Below are 22269 nucleotides of genomic sequence, written 5' to 3'. Positions count from 1 at the left end.
AATAGAATTGCATCAAACATGTAATGTTTTCTTTTCTCTATGATATTTTCATATAAGGAAAGAAGTAAGCAACCACTTACGTACATGCCAATACAAGTGAGGCAGAAAAAATATATTTGCAAATATAAGGAAAGAAGTAAGCAACCACTTCCACACATAATTGTTGAAAAAATCAAACATGAAGGACAAAAAAATACTGATAATAAAGAAAAAAAAAGTAGGAAGACAAAATCATATTGATTGCCTAATTTATGTCATTAGAGGAGAGTTTTTTCTTTGTGAATTAGAGAAAAGAGAGAACCGCATGCCATTCCCTAATGATTCAAAGGTGAAATATTATTTTGTGATATAATATAATTAACAATTAATTTAACAAGCCTAAAAAAGAAAATTTCTTTTTCTTACATGCCAATACAATTGAGACAAAAAGTGAAAAAATATACTCAAAGTTGTAGAATAAAAATATGAGATCAAAGGTGATTTAAATAAAAAAGCATGTGAGGGGTTTAAAAACTATGTATTTTTGTTTGTTAATTATTTGAATTAATGCATCTCAAAAATATCAATTGTTTGATAAAAAAATTTAATCGTTAGTTCGTTCAGTAGTGAATGGTGATTGACACTGAATTTGGTAGGGAAGATCACGATTCGATCCTCCACAACTGCGGACGAGAGAGGGTTAGAACCACTTGATACCAGAACTAACCTCTGAATCCGATTAAGCGGTTTCATGGAATAAATACTGATGGTAAAAAAATGCATCCAAAAAGTAATAATATTTGGACAATGGTAGTCTATCTTGGTACATCTTATGCTGAGGAGGCTTGTTGTTAATATATTTTATTTTGCCATGTAAAAAAATAATATTTGGACAACGGTAATATATGAATTTAATAATGGTAGGCCATTTTGTCAAAAAAGAAAAAATAATGGTTGGCCATTGGCCACTCTTTGCTTTTTCAAAAACATATGTTCAATGAATTAGTATGAATTATATTTATCACTTACTTTACTTTTTTTCCACAGTTGATAGAACATTACCTTCATTCATTCATGTAGTTACTTTGTACATTTAAGGACCAAACCATTTTTAAAGATAAATTATTTCATAATGCGTTACAAATTAAGGGACCATTCACAAACTAACCATATAAACTAGTTGACAGGTAATTCACACCACCAAGTATCAACGCTCCTTTTGTAAGCTGCATTTCTCCTTTTTAAAGTGTAGAAATTTATTGGGTTTTTGCCCTCTTCATCATAAAAACAAAAAAAGTGTAGAAACTTATGACATTTCTCCTTTTTAATGTTTGTATTTATAATACTCTCTATTTAAAATCAAAGCATGGTAATTATTAATTATTAAGGGAATTAGTTTAACTTTTTATTTTTCATTGTAATTATTAATAATTTAATTAAAAGCTTAATCAATAACACACGGTGACCAAAAGTTGGTAGAATGATAGTGAAAATAATTATTAATATTATTGAATAAGAGTGCATAAATTATGGAAAAAAATATTAACTCAAAATACTGCCAATCTAGAGTTGGAAGTTAAAATGAAAATAATGCTAACGGTAATTTTTTTTAGGTGCTTCTTCTTCTGGTGATGAGTTTTTTGAAACTCAAGTTTCCCAAATTGGGCATGAACAAAAGATGTTGCGGTGTCTTCCATTTTCCTCTCTTGGAAATGACTACACTAACCCCTAATTTTTGGGTATAAAATTCAGAACAATGTGGTGTTGAAAGAACAACAGAAAGCAAAGAAAGAAAGAAATTAAGAATGAATACCTCATAAGCTGATATCATTCACTCATAAGCTCACTCACTCACCCTCCATCAAATCAATCAATACCTCCATTTCCATTTTCCCAAGTCTATAAATAATCACTAGTAGAATTCTCTCTTCCTACACCACCAAGTCTATAAATAATCACTAGTACAATTCTCTCTTCCTACACACCACCAAGTCTATAAATAATAGCAGTGTTACAATTCTCTCTTCCTATGTTCTTTCTTCTTGCTACGTGAAGTTTATTTGTGTTGCTTCTATGTCCCATATTTTCTCTTAAGAATCCATATTTTCTTCTTCTTCTTTGCTCAAAACCTAATGGTACTAGGAATGGTATTAGGAGTAAATGAACATGTTGTTGAAAATGAACATCAACAACATTTTAATGACAACTTTAATAGTTATATTAATGTCATCTATATTTGTTTTTATGTTACTGTTATTCTTATTGTAATCTTCTTACTCTTTGCTTTTTTTGAGATAATCCGTGTACCTTTTTTACAAACTTTTTTTCCTAACCGGCACCCGAACCGCCGTGATGTTGAATCTCCTGTGAGAGAACTTGGTCACTCATTACCACTCCCTGCGCCGCTTCCATCTGAAGGAATTTCATGGCCTTCCCATCAGCATACAACATAGGCGAGTCTATAGTTGAATTAGAATGTAATTTTTATTTTATTTGTTCTTGCAAAACAAACATATGTATTGAGTTTATTATTATTATTATTATTATTATTATTATTATTATTTATCCAACTTTTGTGTTTTTTCTTTTATTTGTTGCAATCTTTTGTTTTGTTTTCTATGTCACTGTGTGAATCAATGTTGCGATGCTAAAACTAAAAGCATAGTGACACATTATACTATTGATTATGCATTTAAGCTTTAAGAGTAAAATTGATAGTCTTTAAATCGTTCATTGGATGTAAAACAAAGTTCAATTAGTTTAAGTCCTTTTTTTTTTAATCAGCTAAACTTTATTATAAGCCAACATAGTACAAGAAGTACCATAAATTGGAGATGCTAAGTAGAACATGGAAAACAAGCTGGAGAGAACACCTAAAAACAAACCACAACCCACCAACACTAAAAAATCAGCTTTTATGCTCATCAGCGCTCAAAACAATAATCCGGGTCCCATGTCCATTCATAACATAAATGGATTTTATGGACTCACACCTTTTATGAGTGGATAGCAAGCAACTTTTATGATAAAATTATAATAATGATTAAGTTAGCACATTATTATTAAGTTAGATTACTATCAACCGGTCCTTACATTAGGAATTGACATTAACATTAAAATGGCAAAGCAAAAAAAGAAACATGAGAATGGCAAAGCAATGTCATTGCCACCCATCATCACAACCAAGTCTTCAAATAACATTATTTATTTGTGGGTTCTACACCCAATTTTTGTTTCTCATGTGCGAAGAAAATATGCATTATTATTCCAATATTACCCATCTTTATCACATGTCTTTCGTATTATTTATTTTTCATTGCAATATTACTTTTTTTTTTGACGGTGCACTATTACATTCATAAAAATTTGGAAGGTGAGTCTTGACGAAAAAAAAATTTGGAAGGTGAGTTACTTTTTTTTGAGGTAGGAATGAGAGTCATTAAACATTCAAAAAATAGGAAGTGTATATTAGATTAGATGATTTAATTATCTAATTTAATAAAAATAAAATAATTTATTTACTGTAAATAATAATTTCGTTTGTCAAATAAAATTTCATTAACCATGTCCCGTGAACTTAGCTCAGTTGGTAGGGATATCACATTATATGTGCAGAAGCCAAGGTTCGAACTCCGGACATTCCAGTTATTCACATTTAAGGTGGATTTTTTAGCCACTAGGCTACTTGATCCAAAAAAAATCCATTAACCACTAATATGCAACCAATTAGGTTCATGATTCTCTCAAATTTATCGTTCTCTTACTTATAAATATTTAACTTTCATTTTCTAAATAACGTTAGATAAAACTCACCTCTCACTTAGAAAAACATATATATACCACTAATATATATACCACTAAACATATATTTGTTGCCTTTATTCAGGCCATTTTCAGTCTCATGATTCAGAGGCCCTAGACAACATTTTCTAGATTGTAGTAATTGAACAAACAAACCCACCAAAACTAGCGAAAGAAAAAGGTTTACCTCAATCATTTCAGAAGGAATCCCATCATAAGCTATATAGCCACTATTGTTGGTAATTTTTATTATATAAATTAGAGCAAACATTATATAAAAGTAATCACTTTGCTTTCTCATTTTTCACTTTAGTAGTCCAAAAGGAATAGGCTGGTATATGTCAATATGATCCATACACTACTTATTAGAATTGATAGAATTATTGTAAAAAACACAAAGGACTAAAAGAAAAGTATTAGAAGAAAACATGAACAAAAGAAACCATAATATATAATATTTGTGAGTATTTAACATAATCATTAACATGTCCATTGGTAAACTTTACTTTTATTATCTTTGGAACCTGTGTTCAATCTCTTCTTCCTCATTTTGCCATTAGAAAAATATTATTATACTAATAAAATGGAAAAAGACAGTATTTGAAATTGAGAAAATAAAATGTTACACTGAATCCGCCCTTGTATACAACCTCATATCCTAATGTAAATGTAAACTTCAAATTAATAGAATAATCTTATTAATCATATGATGACAAGTTGACAACCTCATATCCTCCTTGGTCAAAGGTTTAATCATAGATTTTGTAAAATGTTACTCTAAAAAATAAAATCCATAAATTAGTACAATCTTTCATTTGAATTAATGTTTGATGAATAAGAAATTTGATGAGTTGGATCGTTGAGGCTCATCACGAGTCAATGCATGCTTCAAAATTCAAAAATTACTAGCATGGGCTTGAACTTACATCTTTGTAACATGAATTTACTCCTTATCAATTAGACCAACATCCATTGACTTCATTTGAATTAATTTATATATGAAAGAGGATTGTCCTTTGTTCATAATTATTTCATATCATCACGTAATATACATGCATGTTGTTTGCCCTATATCATCACGAGTACCATCTGTACTTCCCCCGATAGTGGGTTTAGTACTATTTGTACTCGTTCTCGCCTTGAGATCGGTATATAAAAATATGTTGTCGCGGATGGCTGGTAAACAAATAACCGGAGGATAATTCCTTAGATTGTTGTCGCGGATGGCTGGTAAACAAATAACCGGAGGATAATTCCTTAGATTGTTGGCGCGGATGGCTGAAAAACAAATAACCGGAGGCGTGTAATCACTGAACTAAGGAATTATCCGCATATATTGCGCAACTCCCCCAGAATACAACCGGTTCTTCTCGGTGATAAACATACCGAGGCTATCAAGACACGAGAATATTAACAAGGTAGGTAACTCAGACATTGTATAGAAAATATATTTTATCTATTATGAAACAATCATGGAAGTGAATGTTATGTATACATAAAGTTTCTTCCACTTTTATCTTTTACCAAAACTCATGACCATATATATATTGTCCCGTAAAAACCTTTCTATAGGTAAAACAATCAAGCCTATTAATTAGGATTGTTCCAACCGTTATCAAAATAAAAGCACGATTAATTATATGCTTAATTCCCTAAATTAAAGCAAAACATGTAACCATTAGATATTAGTGTTACAATAAAATAGGGAATCCCATGTGAAAAGACTAAGTCAATTTAGATAAAAAATTTAAATAAATATAATAGAATATAAATTATTTTTAATAAAATATATTTCTCGATTTCTCACTTAAATTATGAGACACATATAAATTTAAACTTTTGAAATATTCTCAAGTTTCCAACAAAATATACTTTTGATGTTCAAAAAAACAAAAAACTAGAATAATACTTGAGTTTTCCTCAGATAATGGTAGCTGATTCATCTGGAATAATAGTTAAATATAATAGAATCAGGACAACTTCATGTGTTAGGGTCAATAAGGCCTCACTATTTTATCGATAATGTGACTATATTTAAATTAGTTGTAGCTTTGGATTCATGTAAGTGTGTCTAGTTATATATATGTGACTATATTTAAATTAGTTGAATAGCTTTGGGTTCATGAATTCATCTGCATGTAAGTGTGTCTGGTGTGTAACATACAAATGTGCCTAGTTGTCTTCTTTTTGCATGTAAGTGGCTAGGGAGCTTTTTATAGTGTTCTTTTGATGTTGTGACCTGTTGTTTATAATCCTAGAAAAAATGGCAGATGCAAAATTAAATATTATTTTGGTTTGTTGTAACTGTGTTTGTTTGTGGAAGCTTTGTCAAATATTTTAACTAATTAAATTGTTATTTTTATTTTCAGCCTGACTTTGCAAGTGAGTCTGATTCACCGTTTAATGCAAGAGGATCAAGTGGTGGAAGCAATATCTGATGCAATATTATAGTTTTATCAAACAACATTTTGTTGGGTTATTTTAACATGTGTTTTAGATTTGGAAGGGTGGTCAAGAGTGATATTAATTCTATATTTTGTGAGGATGAATTTTATGCTATTATGAATTGTTAAGTTACATTTGATATTAGACAATATTTATATATCTATGTTGTTTTGAACCAAGTTTATGTCATTATGGTTATATATTTATTTTGAATATGAGTGAAATGAAATAACTTATTATATGCTTACAAATTACAATATATATATTAAAAACTAAAAATAAACGTTTCATGAAAATAGAAAAAATTAAATATAAAAAATCAAGTATTGGTTTTACGGAGGTTAAAAACTCCCAGAAAATAAATGTTTTAAACTCATCCAACATAGATTTTCTGGAGGTTAAAAACTCCCGGAAATTAAAGAAACTAAAGTGTGGGGGTTTAAAACCCCCGTGATACCAGCGGTTTTTATGAACTGCCGCAAGTAAGTAAACCGCCGCAACTTTGGATTGCAATTTCCAAACCCTTTATAACGGGGGGCCTGAGAGTAATATAGGGGCCCTAAAAAGCACTTTTCTTTGTGCCTTTCATTAATAAATGTTTTTTTTCCACGTGTACAAGCCACGTGGAATTTAAAAATAAATATAAATGTTTTTTTCTAATTTTGTGGAATTTAAAAATAAATATAAATGTTTTTTTTCCACGTGTACAAGTCACGTCAGCAAATTTGCACAATCAAATGTCCTGCTGTACACACAGGGGGCAAAATGAGTGAATCTATTTTTTACAGGGGGGTAAACAGAAAAAAAAAATCTACATAGGGTGGTAAACGAAAATTTGCTTATTTTGCGGGGGGTAAATGATCATTTACCCATATTTATATATCTATGTTGTTTTGAACCAAGTTTATGTCATTATGGTTATATATTTAATTTGAATATGAGTGAAATGAAATAACTTATTATATGCTTACAAATATATATATTAAAAACTAAAAATAAACGTTCATGAAAGTATAAAAAATTAAATATAAAAACAAAATCAAGTATTGGTTTTACGGAGGTTAAAAACTCCCAGAAAATAAATATTTTAAACTCATCCAACATAGATTTTCTGGAGGTTAAGAACTCCCAGAAATTAAAGAAACTTAATTGTGGGGGTTTAAAACCCCGTCAAAATAACCTCCGCAGATTGAACGTGAAACCAGCGGTTTTCGCAAACTGCAGCAAGTAAGTAAATAACCGCCGCAACTATGCTATGGCAACCTATTACGCGGCAGTTTGAAAAAATCCCAGAAAACATATTGCGGAGGTTTGAAACCCTCACTAAATAGGTGCTAAACCGCCGCACAAAGGCGCTTTTTTTTGTATTGAACCCTACACCATTAGTTTATTTAACATGATTTCAGATTGTAGGTTAAGAATTTTTGCAACTTTGGATTGCAATTTCCAAACCCTTTATAACGGGGGGCCTGAGAGTAATATAGGGGCCCTAAAAAGCACTTTTCTTTGTGCCATTAATTAATAAAATTATTTGCAGTTCAAAAAAAAAAAATACAACATTGCATAGTTCCACTTCCAATGTCCAGCCTAATAATATCAATCATGTATGAATGAGAGAATTAAACATGACAATGTTGTGCAATCTACATATTGAAATCAAGGAGTTTGGTGAATATTAATTTATGTGTAACATTCATCAAATTTTATCTAGATGAGCTTTCTTTATAGCTCATAGAATCAAGGAGTTTAGTTGGTTCTCAATGGATGATCAAGTGAAGTGATGTCATGTGATCTTTCTAGTATGTATGTGAGTTTTTTTCTCCTAGTATTTCATCATCTTGTTTTCATTTTCATAATTTCTTCAAAATAAAAAACAAGCTTCTTCTTTGCTTTTTTTGTCGAAAGAGTTCACATTCCAATATAAAGAGTCAACACTGACCAACAATCAACCGACTAAATACATATATAGAATATAGATATACATAGAGCTCGAAAGGATTAGCCCAAATTCTAAATAAATGCATTTTCATAAGGCTCATGATCTTTTTTAAAATGGACTTTATGAAAACATATTAGTTAGGCCTATCAAAATATAGTGCCTTCTAATAAATTATTGCTTTTTAAAAACTATATAAGATTCTCACATTGTACTTAGCAAGGACAGATAGGGTGATGCTATCAGTTGCACTAGTTGAGATTTGGTGAAAAGGATTGAGTTTGATGGTCAAACCACGGTGATGCAAAAATTGAAAAAGTTGTCCTATGGTTTTTGAGAATGGATCCTTTACAAAAAAATATTCCTCAATTTCCCTTCGTTTAGTCCTATAAAAGTATTACATGTAGATTTTTTTACACAAGGGTTTACATGTTGATAGATATTACTAAATGGTGACAATTTAAAAAGTACTACAAGTAACCGAAGGTAATTATTTGCTTAATTTGGTTTTTCGGCATAAATGAGTAATTTCAATTTCATAAATGTAGTGATTAAATCGTAAATTCTAATATGGATCACTTCTTCAAGTGATCAATGGTGGACCAGTTATGAATAACACTATAACGGATAAAAATTTCACAAAATCCACCGTTGAATTGAAAGATAGTATCATATAAATCATCTGTAACTTTTTTTTAGAGAAATTGACATTTTATTGAGACACATCAATATTGCCACCATGTTTAAAAAAAAAAAAAAATTCCACCAGAATGGAACATTGTAACAATAGATCCGACATATGCCAAAGTATTGTCCTGATAGTGCATATTCAAAGTGAAAAGAAGTTGGCAAAAAGTGAGAAATTTTGCTTTGCAAACTGAAAAAGCTTGGGGGTTCAAAATAGGAAAAAGTAGATATGTGGGAAATCAATTCAATGCAGCCATAAATGCAACCATTCATGCTTACTACTGTGTCAAAAAAAAAATTATACTTGTTACTTTGTTATTATTAATCGAGAATTCAATCAGCCACCGAATGCAAATTAATTTGCAGAGCAATAAGAATCTGTAAGCAAAACAACACTTTTGCTGGAAAATACCATCATTACACATAAGAACTAACAAATTCTTGGTACTTTTTTGAATCAAAATACATATAGTACCTTTTCTTATAATAACAATGATAAATTAATTAATATAACCACACCTCCGGTTTAGCAATTATAATTGACAATATTTGAATCTTGGACAATATTCACTCAATGACTTGTTATTTAATAACTTTTGGTCCTTACTTTTGACAACTGAAAACTTTTCACGGTTCTGCAAAGAAAGATTAGTCATCGTAAAATGATTGTGAAAATCGTTCACATATTCTCTTTACTTGGTTTTTTCCTTATATGACCATACTTGCATTTTGGTCTATAGTCCGCAAGTCTTCCTATATTCTCTTCTTCTTTTTAATATATTTGAAAGACAACTTATTTATCTGTTGGATGATTAAAATAACGCCAACATATTCTTCGAATGAAATTAAACACCGTTAAACAGTGGTGAAAATTTTTATAATTTTTTTTGGTCTCTGTGAGTATAATAATAACTTGGTTAATAGAAATATTGCATGTATCAGTTAGTAGAAATATTGTATGTAAAATGTAAGATTGAAGTTCGAACCTGACTACACCTGTTTATTCACATTGAAATTCTTATTAGATTATTTGATAAAAAAAAAATTGATATAAAAAAAATTACAGGCAGTTCTATTCATGTACAAAAAAGATAAGGAAAAAAGGAAAATTTTAATCACAATTTGCTATCACATCACATAATTGGGCTTAATGGCATCGTGCGTTTTTTAGGACATATTATGTCGTGCCATTAAGCATTTTTCTTAAACAAAACCGAGAGCCATCCCTTAACTTTTATATAGAGTCCTAATAAAAGCTAGGAGATAAAAAAAACAATTCTTTATCATCAACGAATTGATCCATGCAATAAGATATTTGAATATATTAAGTAGATAATTAGAGGTTTGATATCTGTTTACTGTGTATGAAGAAAATTTGGTTAAGATATGAAAACTACTTTGCTTGTCTACAAATTTTTGGGCGGGAAATATTTATTTTTAAACGACAATGAACATGCCCAAGACCAATGTAAATGTACCTAAGTTTTATAAAAAAACTCCAATTTTACCCCTTTGTTAATTCACCCACAAAATATTTATGGTAAAAGTTTTACGTATAGAATAAATTTTCTAATTTTTCGGTAATCAAAATTATATATTGAATTATTTTTTTTAAATTTAGCAACATAAATATACAGGTGGCGTATAAGGTGAGAGTTCTATCAAGTCCCTCACCTATGAGACATTTAAAAAATACCGTTAGATTTAATAGATGGTTCAGATTTTTTAAAATAATAATAAAAACATGTAAATATTTTCAAAAAGAAAAAGTGAGATTCTTACAAAGAGACAAATGATGAATAAGAGGCTAAAAGGCTTTGGCTTTCATATGAAGGTCACGGACACAAAATGTCACATAAATAACCGACATCTTTCTAAAGCCAACGCCATTGCGCCAAACTTGCTTTCAAAACATATGGACTTATCATTCATTAAAGTAACACTTTGTAGGACCATATCCATTTTAGTTCAGAAATAAAATAGTCACTCCACATAATCATGCAGGAACATATATATCTCCTTTGGTATTAACTAGTATCCGGACCCGTGCCAAGCACGGGTTAAAAAGTGACTATAAAAATTAAGATTTTAATATTTCAAATTTCATAATTATCTAACACAAAAAATGATAAAATACCAAATTTTTTTGTCTTTAAAAATCTGTGTAACAAATTTTGCTACTTTAAAAATTAAAATGCCAATAATTAAATATTGACTAAAATTTTGGAAAAAAAAAAGCCCAAAAAATCATTTTTTTTAATAAGGGATCTAAATTTTACTTTTATGAAAATATGAAGACCAATATACATTTAAATTTATTTTTATTACAAAAACAATTTTACACAATTCAAATTTGCTGCGCACATAAAATAAAGTATAATAGTTACATTCGAAGATCATTTTTTTATTTTTAAACTTTTGACTTTCTGCATTTTATTTAAAGTAAAATAGTTACACGCGAATATCATATTTTTCTTACGGTTAGCCTGTCATAATTCGGTTCCTGCTTTATCCTTACTCAATCATCGGAAGTTGGACACTTCCTCTATTTTTACTCGATGTGACCTCTAGGAAACGACTTTCCTTCATTGTGTTTAGGACTATACATTATCTAGAAACTTTTGGCACCACATTGAATTCAATGACTGAACTTTCTTCTTTTTAATTGACCCACATGATTGGCTCAAGGTTGGCTCCATATGTCCCCAAGCTAATTCCTTCTCGGCTAGTGTTTGGTGTATATGGAGATATCATAATTTAATTTTTTTAAACAATGAATCTTATCCTTAAATCAGCTATCCTTCAACATCCGGAGCTTGGTTGAGATTTTCACATCTTTTTTCTCCTCTAATCACGTTAGTACAGGTTCATCAAATGGAACAATGAAAACTTCTCTTGTGTGATCCTCAACGTTGACGGTAGTTGTTTAGGTTCCCCGATTAGAGCTAGTTATGAGGGTCTTATCAGATACAATTTATATTTTTACTTACCAGACTTTTCTGGCTTCATTTGTGAGTCGTCTGACATGATGCTTGTGAAACTTTATGTTGTTTATAGAGGTCTTACATTGGCCAAAAATTTGGCTATTGAAGAACTTGTTTGCTGCTCTGACTTATTACTCTACATCAAATATTGAATGTTAATATTCAATATAAGTATAATATTACAAAACAAATAAAATTCAAGATAAAGCTTGTTATAGTGATTATAACGCAAAACTTAAAATCATGAAACAAATCAAATGAAACCGATTCGATGGTAAGATTAAACATTGGTCTTGGTAGTGGAGTTTGGGTAAAAATCTTCGAGCTATTGTCATTTATATGAATAGCTTTTTTTTTGAAGGAATCTATATGAATGGCTTATGGCACATATAGAATGTTAACTAAAGGAAAGATATTAAGAATTGTCATAACTTAAGGCAATAAAATGACACATATGAAACTGCAGCCGATTGACCACAATGTACAAAGCAAATAGAACAACATGCCATTTTCTTATAACAACAATAATAAAATATACAAACACAACAACACCAAGAACATATCCACATGAATTCCATTCCAAAGCTTGACATTTTCCTATGTCAATCTTATTAGTGAAGTTATTTCTAATAAATATCTTATATTTTAGTACCTTCCAAAGCTTGACATTTTTTTTCTTCTTATTTCCACTCAGTTATTCACCAGAACATATCCACATGAATTTCATTCATCTCTTTGGGTAATAACATGTTGCCAGCATAATGTTGCGCAAGAGTTGAAATACATCTTAAACATTTCTTGAGAACAACTCCACTTTCAAAAGTACACCTTCCACCGATTTAGAAATCACATCATTGTTGAAATCAAATCACCAATGGTCTCTTTGACTCAAGGACGACATAAAAAAAATAGAATTTAAAATCTGGATACTTGTTCTTGATATTAGCACAAAAGTCAACTTATGAACTATTTTTTTAAAATAAAATGAAAGTGCAGTGACAAAATGAAAGGTTTTTAAAATACAGAGACTAAAACTCAAATGACCCGTAAGTACATGGACCTTTTGCATATTTAAGCCCCAAACGAATTATGTAAATTATGATTTTGCATAAATTGTAATTATATAATTTGCTTACATCATATCCTGCGGGCTGCACTAATACTATGCTGAAATTCTACCCAACTCAGACAATGAAAGTGTTAAAGTTGTTGATTATGAATTGTTGGAAACACATCTAGAAATTAGGTCTCAAATTTCAAGCTATAATCCTGACATCAGCTTTAGAATTATGTTCGATGTGACTCAAAATTTGCAAAGTTAAAAGAACATAAGATCTTTGTGCAAAACTTGTGAAAACAAATAAGTGCAACACATTTGATATGGTTTATAAGTTTCTGAAGTTGGCTTTGGTCTTGCCGATAGCAACTGCAAGCATCAAACATGTTTTTTCAACTATGAAATTTTTGAACGTGTTTTTTTAGCCACACCAATATGTCAGGTTTGGATCCGCCCTTGTACCCGAGAGAACTTGATGCACGCAATGGATTTTAAAAAATGAAAACACGGATAGAAAACTATTCAAGAGAACTTGAAACACAGAATTTGAAGCATGAAGAGAAGAACGATGGTTTTGTTGAACTTAATGATAAAGAGAATGATAAATTTTAGGTTGTTGACTCGTATTGTTTGAGTGTTACCTCGTAGGCAAAGTCAAAGTGAAATTCGTAAGCTTAATAAATTTATTGCTGCATTTGCTTGGTTAATTAAAATAAAAAACAAAAAACAAATAAATTCAGTTTAGTTTTTTTGGTTTAGTTAATTTTTTTACTTAAAGGAAAAAAAGATTGAGTAATTTTCACTTTGATTTGTTTTTTCGGGTTCATCAATTTTGTCCAAATATTTCTGCATACTTAAGTATACTAACCACTTTTTATTGAAAAAGATGCATAATCAACACTTAGCAACATGAAAATTTTTTTACAACACTTAGCAACATGAAATGAAACCTAAAAAACTACTATTTTTGTCACATTTAATTGAATATATGATTTCTTTTTTGACAAAAATTGAAAATATGAATTTATATGAATTAATGAAACATTTAATTTCATAATTAAAAAAAAAATTGCAACTATTCTTTGAACTCTAAGGTGTTTCATGTTTTAGAGTAAGTATCATCCTGTCTACCTTAAATCCTTTTTAATAAAAGTTAATATAAAAATGAATTTGAATATATTTTTTAACAGAAGTATTTAGGATCAAAGTAATTATTTAGGAATATAATAACATCTGATTTTTTTTCTAGAAAACACATTTACATTTCTTTTTTACCAAAAGTCATTTAAAATTTGAAATTGAATTGACTAATTAAAAACCATTCGTGACTCATTAAGTCTAGGATATTTCACTATTATATTCTTATTGCATCTGAATAGTTTTTCCCTTAAAAAAAATCAGAAGAATCATGTAGTGTTTTTTTTTTAAGAATCATGTAGAGTTTGACATGTAGAAATATATGATTAGTACGTTGACAGAGTGTTAAAAAAATTTGCATTAGAAGTAAAAAAAAATCATTGATTATTTTGATTATGTATAGAAAAACTGACAATTTGAAACAAAAAAAAGAAATTGAGAAGATCTGATTTTCATTACTTTAATTCATGATTCTGAATAATTAATTGAGAATTGTGACATTTATTGTAGTTCAATTTTTAATAAATGTCGATTATTAAGTTGAAAAAGTTATGGTAGGAGAAGTCAAGTCAAAATTATGGGACATAATTAAGCGTTTTTAATTTATAATCATATTCAAAATTCACATGTATTTGAATTACAAAATTGGTCTCAATTTCACTCTTTATTCAATTATTCGGTAGAGTAAATCTTGTGACAAAAGAAATAAAACACTCTGATTTGTTTTTTTTTTTTTTTACAAACAAAAGAGTGATTTATTTTAAGTTAATCATCTTAGAGAAGGATAAAAACAAATTTTTATTTTCTAACAAAAGATTTATCTGCATTAATGTATCTATATTTTCTTCTAACATGTCTCCAAAGTCTTTCATCCATTTTAATCTCCTTGTTGTGATCATTCTTCGCATTAGGAATAAAAAGTGTTAGAAAAATATTATTAAATATAAGAGTAAAACAATATACATATAAAAAAGTACGATAAAAAAGTATAACAACAATGAGATGGTAAAAATGGTGGTTGTTGTAGAAAATTAATTGATTGATATACCTTTATATAGATAGATATATAAAAGATGGTTTTAGAGATGCATCATAATATTAAATAAAATTTTGTGTAGTACAACCATGTGATCTGACATATTTAATTTTATTTACGAATGAGATGAGATTAAAATTGATGCTAATTTTAAGGAATAAATATTTTAAATAATTTCATGTCATAAGTTTTCATTTAATTTCGTTTCTTCAACAATAGTTCATAAAAGATTTTTTTTCTTCTTGTAGTTGGATGTTAATTTGATGATATTTCATATTATTCTATATATTACACAATTTTTATTTGTTTTGTTCTCAAGTCATATTTTTTTTGTTTTCTATAAAATAGATCCTAATATGTATAATAATAAAAATTAATTATTATATTTTTCATTATATATTTCTCGTCATATTTATGAATTTTTCACCATTTTTATTTATTGCCATGTATTTCTTATTATATTTAATTATTAATTTATTTATCTACATATTTATTAAATTAAATAATTTTTATTTAGACAAAATATAAAAATAAATATAGAAGGGACCACTTATTATTAATGTATGAAACTCAAAAAGTGGTATTACCATTGGGGCAAAATATGTATGAGTTGCATAAATATGATACCCAAAGTGGTAACAAGTTTTCTTTTAAATCTAAAAATGGGATTTGCTTTATTGTTTTAGGTAAGTAGTAACATGTTTTCTTTTAAATCTAAACAATATGTATGATGCTCTAAATAAAATAGAAGTCTCCGTGAAAAGGCAACTAATTGCAACAGGTAAGTAGTAACACGTTTTCTTTTAAATCTAAAAATGAGATTTGCTTTATTGTTTTTGGTTAATACTACCTTTATTGCTAAAAAATTATTGAAGGAATTATTTGGATTCTTTTCCTTAATATATTTTAATTTATTGTTTAAAATATTATTAAAGGAAATAATTTTGGTTTCATTTCCCTTAATGTATTAAATGTAATCCTTAAATTAAGAAGGAATGGATTACCTTATGAATTTTTAAATTAAATTGAAACCATACATAAATATAATTGAATTGAAATGTTTATATAATAAAATAATATTCTATATTCAGGAATTTTTGATATATTACCGAAAAAAAATCAAACAATTTTGAAATAGCATTTACCAGCTAATATGCTATAATAAAGATTGTCCTTTATTTTTTAAAAGTTTTTCATATAGTTCGATGAATATTTTGGGTACAAAACTACAAATTCAATGATGTTCTTCAATACATATGCCAAATAATCTTATGACACATTGTTTTGTATATTTTTACGGTACATTGTTTTATATTTGATTGTGGTCAAATATATAAACAATTTTTTTTACAAAATATATAAATATAATTTAAATATGCAACTTTTTTTGTATATATGTTACTATTAAGAACCATGTAAAATAAAAACTTACTAAGAGCGTGTATTTAACTTTGGGCACATTGACTAAAAAAAAACTTTGGGCACATGTGTAATTTAAATATTGTTTTATATTTGTCATTACTATTGAAATAATTCCAATCCTCCCAACAAAATTAAATTGTGAACTTATTTATCAAAAAAAAAAGAAAAAAAAAGAAATAGTATTATAGTATAGTCATATAAAAAAGTATTATAGTATAGACATTTTCAATCTTTACATTACACAAAATATTGGATGTAGTTCATTCAAGACTCATAGAATGACGGATGTAAACAAAACTTTGCACATTTTCGTTAATCCATTACTTCAAATAATCTTACATGTTTCCTTTATAGGTGTGATGTCAACGAATTCACATGTCAAATTGATAGGTTGTCAATTTGTTCATTACACCTAAAATCAAGAAATTTATTCAAAAGGTTAAATAAGATTCGGACCACCACTTTTCTGAAAGCATGGTTCTTGCCTTCCTCTTTCCTTTCAAATTTCGTACGTAGAAGATCAAGACACACCTGTATATTACCTATAAACACATATGTATGTAAAAAAAAAAACATAGGTATCCGAAAAAAATAGAAGAAGTATAGGTAGAGAGAAAACAATCAAGAATAAAGATGATCAGAAAAAACAACAAACCTTTAAAGAAAGATTCTAATATATGATCAAATATTTCTTTCCAAAAGCTAATGAATCTGCATAAAAATTTGAATAAAAGAATGATGAAACAAAAGAAAGGATAATTGAAAAAAAGAAATATTTGAAATTTAAAAAATGCAAATTCATGCCAATATATAAATTAAAATGAGAAACAATAAAAAAGCAAGAAGAAGAACTTGAGGAAGTGAGCATCAGAACATGATTTAATTTGTTGAATAAAATTTTATAGGAGACTCACTATTTATAGCTGTAAAATAATAACATAAAAGGTAAAAATAATAATAATAATAATAATAATAATAATAATAATAATAATAATAATAATAATAATAATAATAATAATAGAACATAATAGTAGAACATAAATATAGAATGTTGCTTAATTTATATTTGGTATAATCCAATTCTTTAATATTGTTTAATTTTCTTTAATGCGGTTTTGACAGAATTGTAAATCAGTAATCATATTTGATCAACAATTTCCAAATATATGCGTGTGTTATTTTTCAAATCATAATTGTGAAAATAATTTAGTTAACACATCTACTATTTGGGAGAAATAAAAAATAAATACAAAATAAAATGCCTTTTACATTTATTTTTATCACAAATACATAATGAAACACATTTTTTTTAAGTAAAAAATAAAAACAAAATAAAACGCCTTTTTTTTTATAACCATATAAAAAAACTTTTTTATTTGAGTAAAAATAAATTTATATGTGATAAAAATATAATATTTAATATTTATAAAATCAAATATGAATGTACATCATTATTTGAATAAAAATTTATAAAATCGAATATGAATGTTTAATATTTAAATGGATAAAAACAAATTATATTTTCACTAATCAAATATGAATTGTTTATAAAATATATTAATTTAGTTAATTTAATTATTAATTATTGTAATAATAGCATTTAATATCAAATGCATAAGAAGAGGAGAGAGAAAGGCAAATAAGTTTGGCTTTTTACATATTATAGATATTATAGATATAGATTATAGATTATAGATTATAGATTATAGATTATAGATGCTCCATGACATGGGTAATGATCGAATTTTGAATTTTGTTAATACTATTGTTAGTTTAATTTTGTCTATTTTTTAGTATTTGATATGTTGAAATATAATTGATAATTATCATTTTAAAATATTAATTTTTAATATATTATATTTTAAATCAAACTTAATATTTATTTCGTCCAAAAAGTTCAACTATTATTTTATAATGTTTTTTATAATATTAATATTTAATAAAAAATGTACAATGTATAATTTAATTATCCAAAAATCAATCTAAATTAAATCACACAAAATTATTGAATCAATTTTTTATTATCATTCAAAACTGTACCAAACCGTGAATAAATTTATTTTTTTAATCGGATATTTTTTTGCCTCAAAATTGATCCAAATTGAGTGGCAAAAAGAAAAACAGAAAAGGAGATGCTTATAATTAACACGGCGTTTGGTTTTTTCATTGTACTAGTAATCTGGCAACAATCCTATAATTGTGTGCGTGTGATTTTAATACTTCCCTTCATTAATTTTGACGAAAACATAGAACAGGATCTATTTAACATTAAGATTTCATTGCCACAATTAAAAATTATAAAGTGAGTATCTCTCCATCATTTAATATCTCATAGCTCATATGGGTAAAACTGTAAAAGTAACCCAATTTCTATAAATGGGAACCAAGTTGTCATCTTAAATTGATTAGTAATGTCAAGAAGAATTAGTGCTTTAGGAATATGAAGTTCGTTTCAACAGAAGTATTGAACATTTAATGCAAAAGAGGGATTAAAATGCAATTACATAAAATAGATTACTAATATTAAAAGTTACACGTTTTATAATAATAATTAATAGTAGAATACACTTTGACCATTATGGCTTTGACAAGTCAGATGAGTCACTAAGCCCATTGAAATAGGTAGTTAAGAATTTGCCTTACAAATAATAATGTGAGATAGTGTAGTATTAATTGTGAGGTGTATTACTTAATGAGTAAGTTGACTAATATTATGTAAATGTGAAAAAGAAATGCTAGTGATGAAATGCCAATTCATCGTGATTATGAATATAGCCAAGAATGTTGCTAGTGATCATATAGACTATTTTGCCAAGAATGCCAAATTCATACACTTGTGATATATATACAGATATCAATAATATGGAGGACAAAAAAATGAGAAGTAGGGCCAGTTTTGGGCCAGGGCAAACAGGGCCCGAGCCCAGGGCCTCCAAATTTTGGGGCCTCAATATTTTTTTTAGGCCCATAATGTAAAACAGTATCGAAGTATATTTGCTGCGAAAATTTTACATGAAATGATGCTTGCTATAGTGGTTGGCGCGCCTAACTCAAAGTCTTAGTACCAAGAGGTTATGAGTTCAACTCTCACCTATGACACTTTTTTTTTAATTCATTTATGATGAACATTTCATAAGCTATTTTTAAAAATGTTTCCTTTTTCAAAATTGTGAGTTTTTTCAATAAATAAAATCACTCTATAACTTAAAAATAACTTCACTATTTTACTTTTTTCTTAAAAAAAGTACCTTTTTTTTTTTAAGATAAAGAATTAATTTTTGAAATTAATTAAGTTGCAATTTTTATTAAAAACACTATCAATTTTTAATGATATTAGCTTGAAGTTGTATTTTGTTATTATTGATTTGAAAGTGATTATTCTTTTTTAAAAATTATCGGTCCATTTTTAAAGATATATCGCTTAATTTTTTATATTTATCGATTTAATTTCAACACTGTGGAATGACATTTTCTTTATATTAGTTATGACTATTTTTGATATTTTTGATACTATTTACAATTTAAATAAATGATGTTCTTTTTTCAATTTTTTTTATTAAGGGTCCATTTTTGTTATTTGTCTTGGGCCTCCAAAATCTCGGAACCGGCCCTGATGAGAAGGCTTGTCTAAAATAAACTAAAAGCCATGAAGAAAGTAATTTTAATTTATTTTTTTGACAAAAATACTTTTAATATTTTTTTAAAAGTCAGAATTTGTAGCTTTGTGAGTTAAATAAAACTGAGAGTCATCCCCTTAATTTTTATATAGAGTCCTAAGAAAAACTAGGAGATAAAAAACAAATCTTTATCGCCAACGAATTGATCCATGCAATAAGATATTTGAATATATTAAGTAGATAATTGGAGGTTTGATGTCTGTTTACTGTGTGTATGGAGAAAATTTGATTGAGAGATGAAAACTACTTTGCTTGCTTACAAATTTTTGGGCGGGAAATAATTATTTTTAAACGACAGTGAACATTTCGTACTTATTAGTAACACAACACAACAAAAATATTTTTTCATAAAAAAGTAATATTCCATTCACTTTTTTTTTATAAGCCCATTCATTTGTTAATACTTAATATATTGAATGATGTTATCGCCCGAAATTTTGAAATGCGTAATAGAAAATTATGCACTCAATATCTCATGTTCAATATATTTTTTATTTTTTTTTACTAATCTCATGTTCAATATTGATTCATTTTAAGTTTGTATAAAATTAGAGAAGCAATTAAACAAAATACATAGTTTAGAAAATAGACAAATGCAAGAAGCCAAATACTCCTACTACATACACCGAATCAAATCAGGGGACCCCTTGGAAAAAACAGTGCCAAAAGTTGTAAGAAAAATCACTCCCTTTTTCCTTACTTATACTACTCAACAACAACCATATATTTCACTCACTCTCTCTGCTCACATAGTTGTAAGAAAAATCACTCCCTTTTTCCTTACTTATACTACTCAACAACAACCATATATTTCACTCACTCTCTCTGCTCACATAGTTGTAAGAAAAATCACTCCCCTTTTTCCTTACTTATACTACTCAACAACAACCATATATTTCACTCACTCTCTCTGCTCACATAGTTGTAAGAAAAATCACTCCCTTTTTCCTTACTTATACTACTCAACAACAACCATATATTTCACTCACTCTCTCTGCTCACATAGTTGTAAGAAAAATCACTCCCCTTTTTCCTTACTTATACTACTCAACAACAACCATATATTTCACTCACTCTCTCTGCTCACATAGTTGTAAGAAAAATCACTCCCCTTTTTCCTTACTTATACTACTCAACAACAACCATATATTTCACTCACTCTCTCTGCTCACATAGTTGTAAGAAAAATCACTCCCCTTTTTCCTTACTTATACTACTCAACAACAACCATATATTTCACTCACTCTCTCTGCTCACATAGTTGTAAGAAAAATCACTCCCCTTTTTCCTTACTTATACTACTCAACAACAACCATATATTTCACTCACTCTCTCTGCTCACATAGTTGTAAGAAAAATCACTCCCTTTTTCCTTACTTATACTACTCAACAACAACCATATATTTCACTCACTCTCTCTGCTCACATAGTTGTAAGAAAAATCACTCCCCTTTTTCCTTACTTATACTACTCAACAACAACCATATATTTCACTCACTCTCTCTGCTCACATAGTTGTAAGAAAAATCACTCCCTTTTTCCTTACTTATACTACTCAACAACAACCATATATTTCACTCACTCTCTCTGCTCACATAGTTGTAAGAAAAATCACTCCCCTTTTTCCTTACTTATACTACTCAACAACAACCATATATTTCACTCACTCTCTCTGCTCACATAGTTGTAAGAAAAATCACTCCCCTTTTTCCTTACTTATACTACTCAACAACAACCATATATTTCACTCACTCTCTCTGCTCACATAGTTGTAAGAAAAATCACTCCCTTTTTCCTTACTTATACTACTCAACAACAACCATATATTTCACTCACTCTCTCTGCTCACATAGTTGTAAGAAAAATCACTCCCCTTTTTCCTTACTTATACTACTCAACAACAACCATATATTTCACTCACTCTCTCTGCTCACATAGTTGTAAGAAAAATCACTCCCTTTTTCCTTACTTATACTACTCAACAACAACCATATATTTCACTCACTCTCTCTGCTCACATAGTTGTAAGAAAAATCACTCCCCTTTTTCCTTACTTATACTACTCAACAACAACCATATATTTCACTCACTCTCTCTGCTCACATAGT

The sequence above is a fragment of the Trifolium pratense genome, linkage group LG3 (assembly GCF_020283565.1).
Source record: "Trifolium pratense cultivar HEN17-A07 linkage group LG3, ARS_RC_1.1, whole genome shotgun sequence".
NCBI classification, from domain to species: Eukaryota; Viridiplantae; Streptophyta; class Magnoliopsida; order Fabales; family Fabaceae; genus Trifolium; species Trifolium pratense.
Note: the sequence above shows the minus strand (reverse complement) of the source record.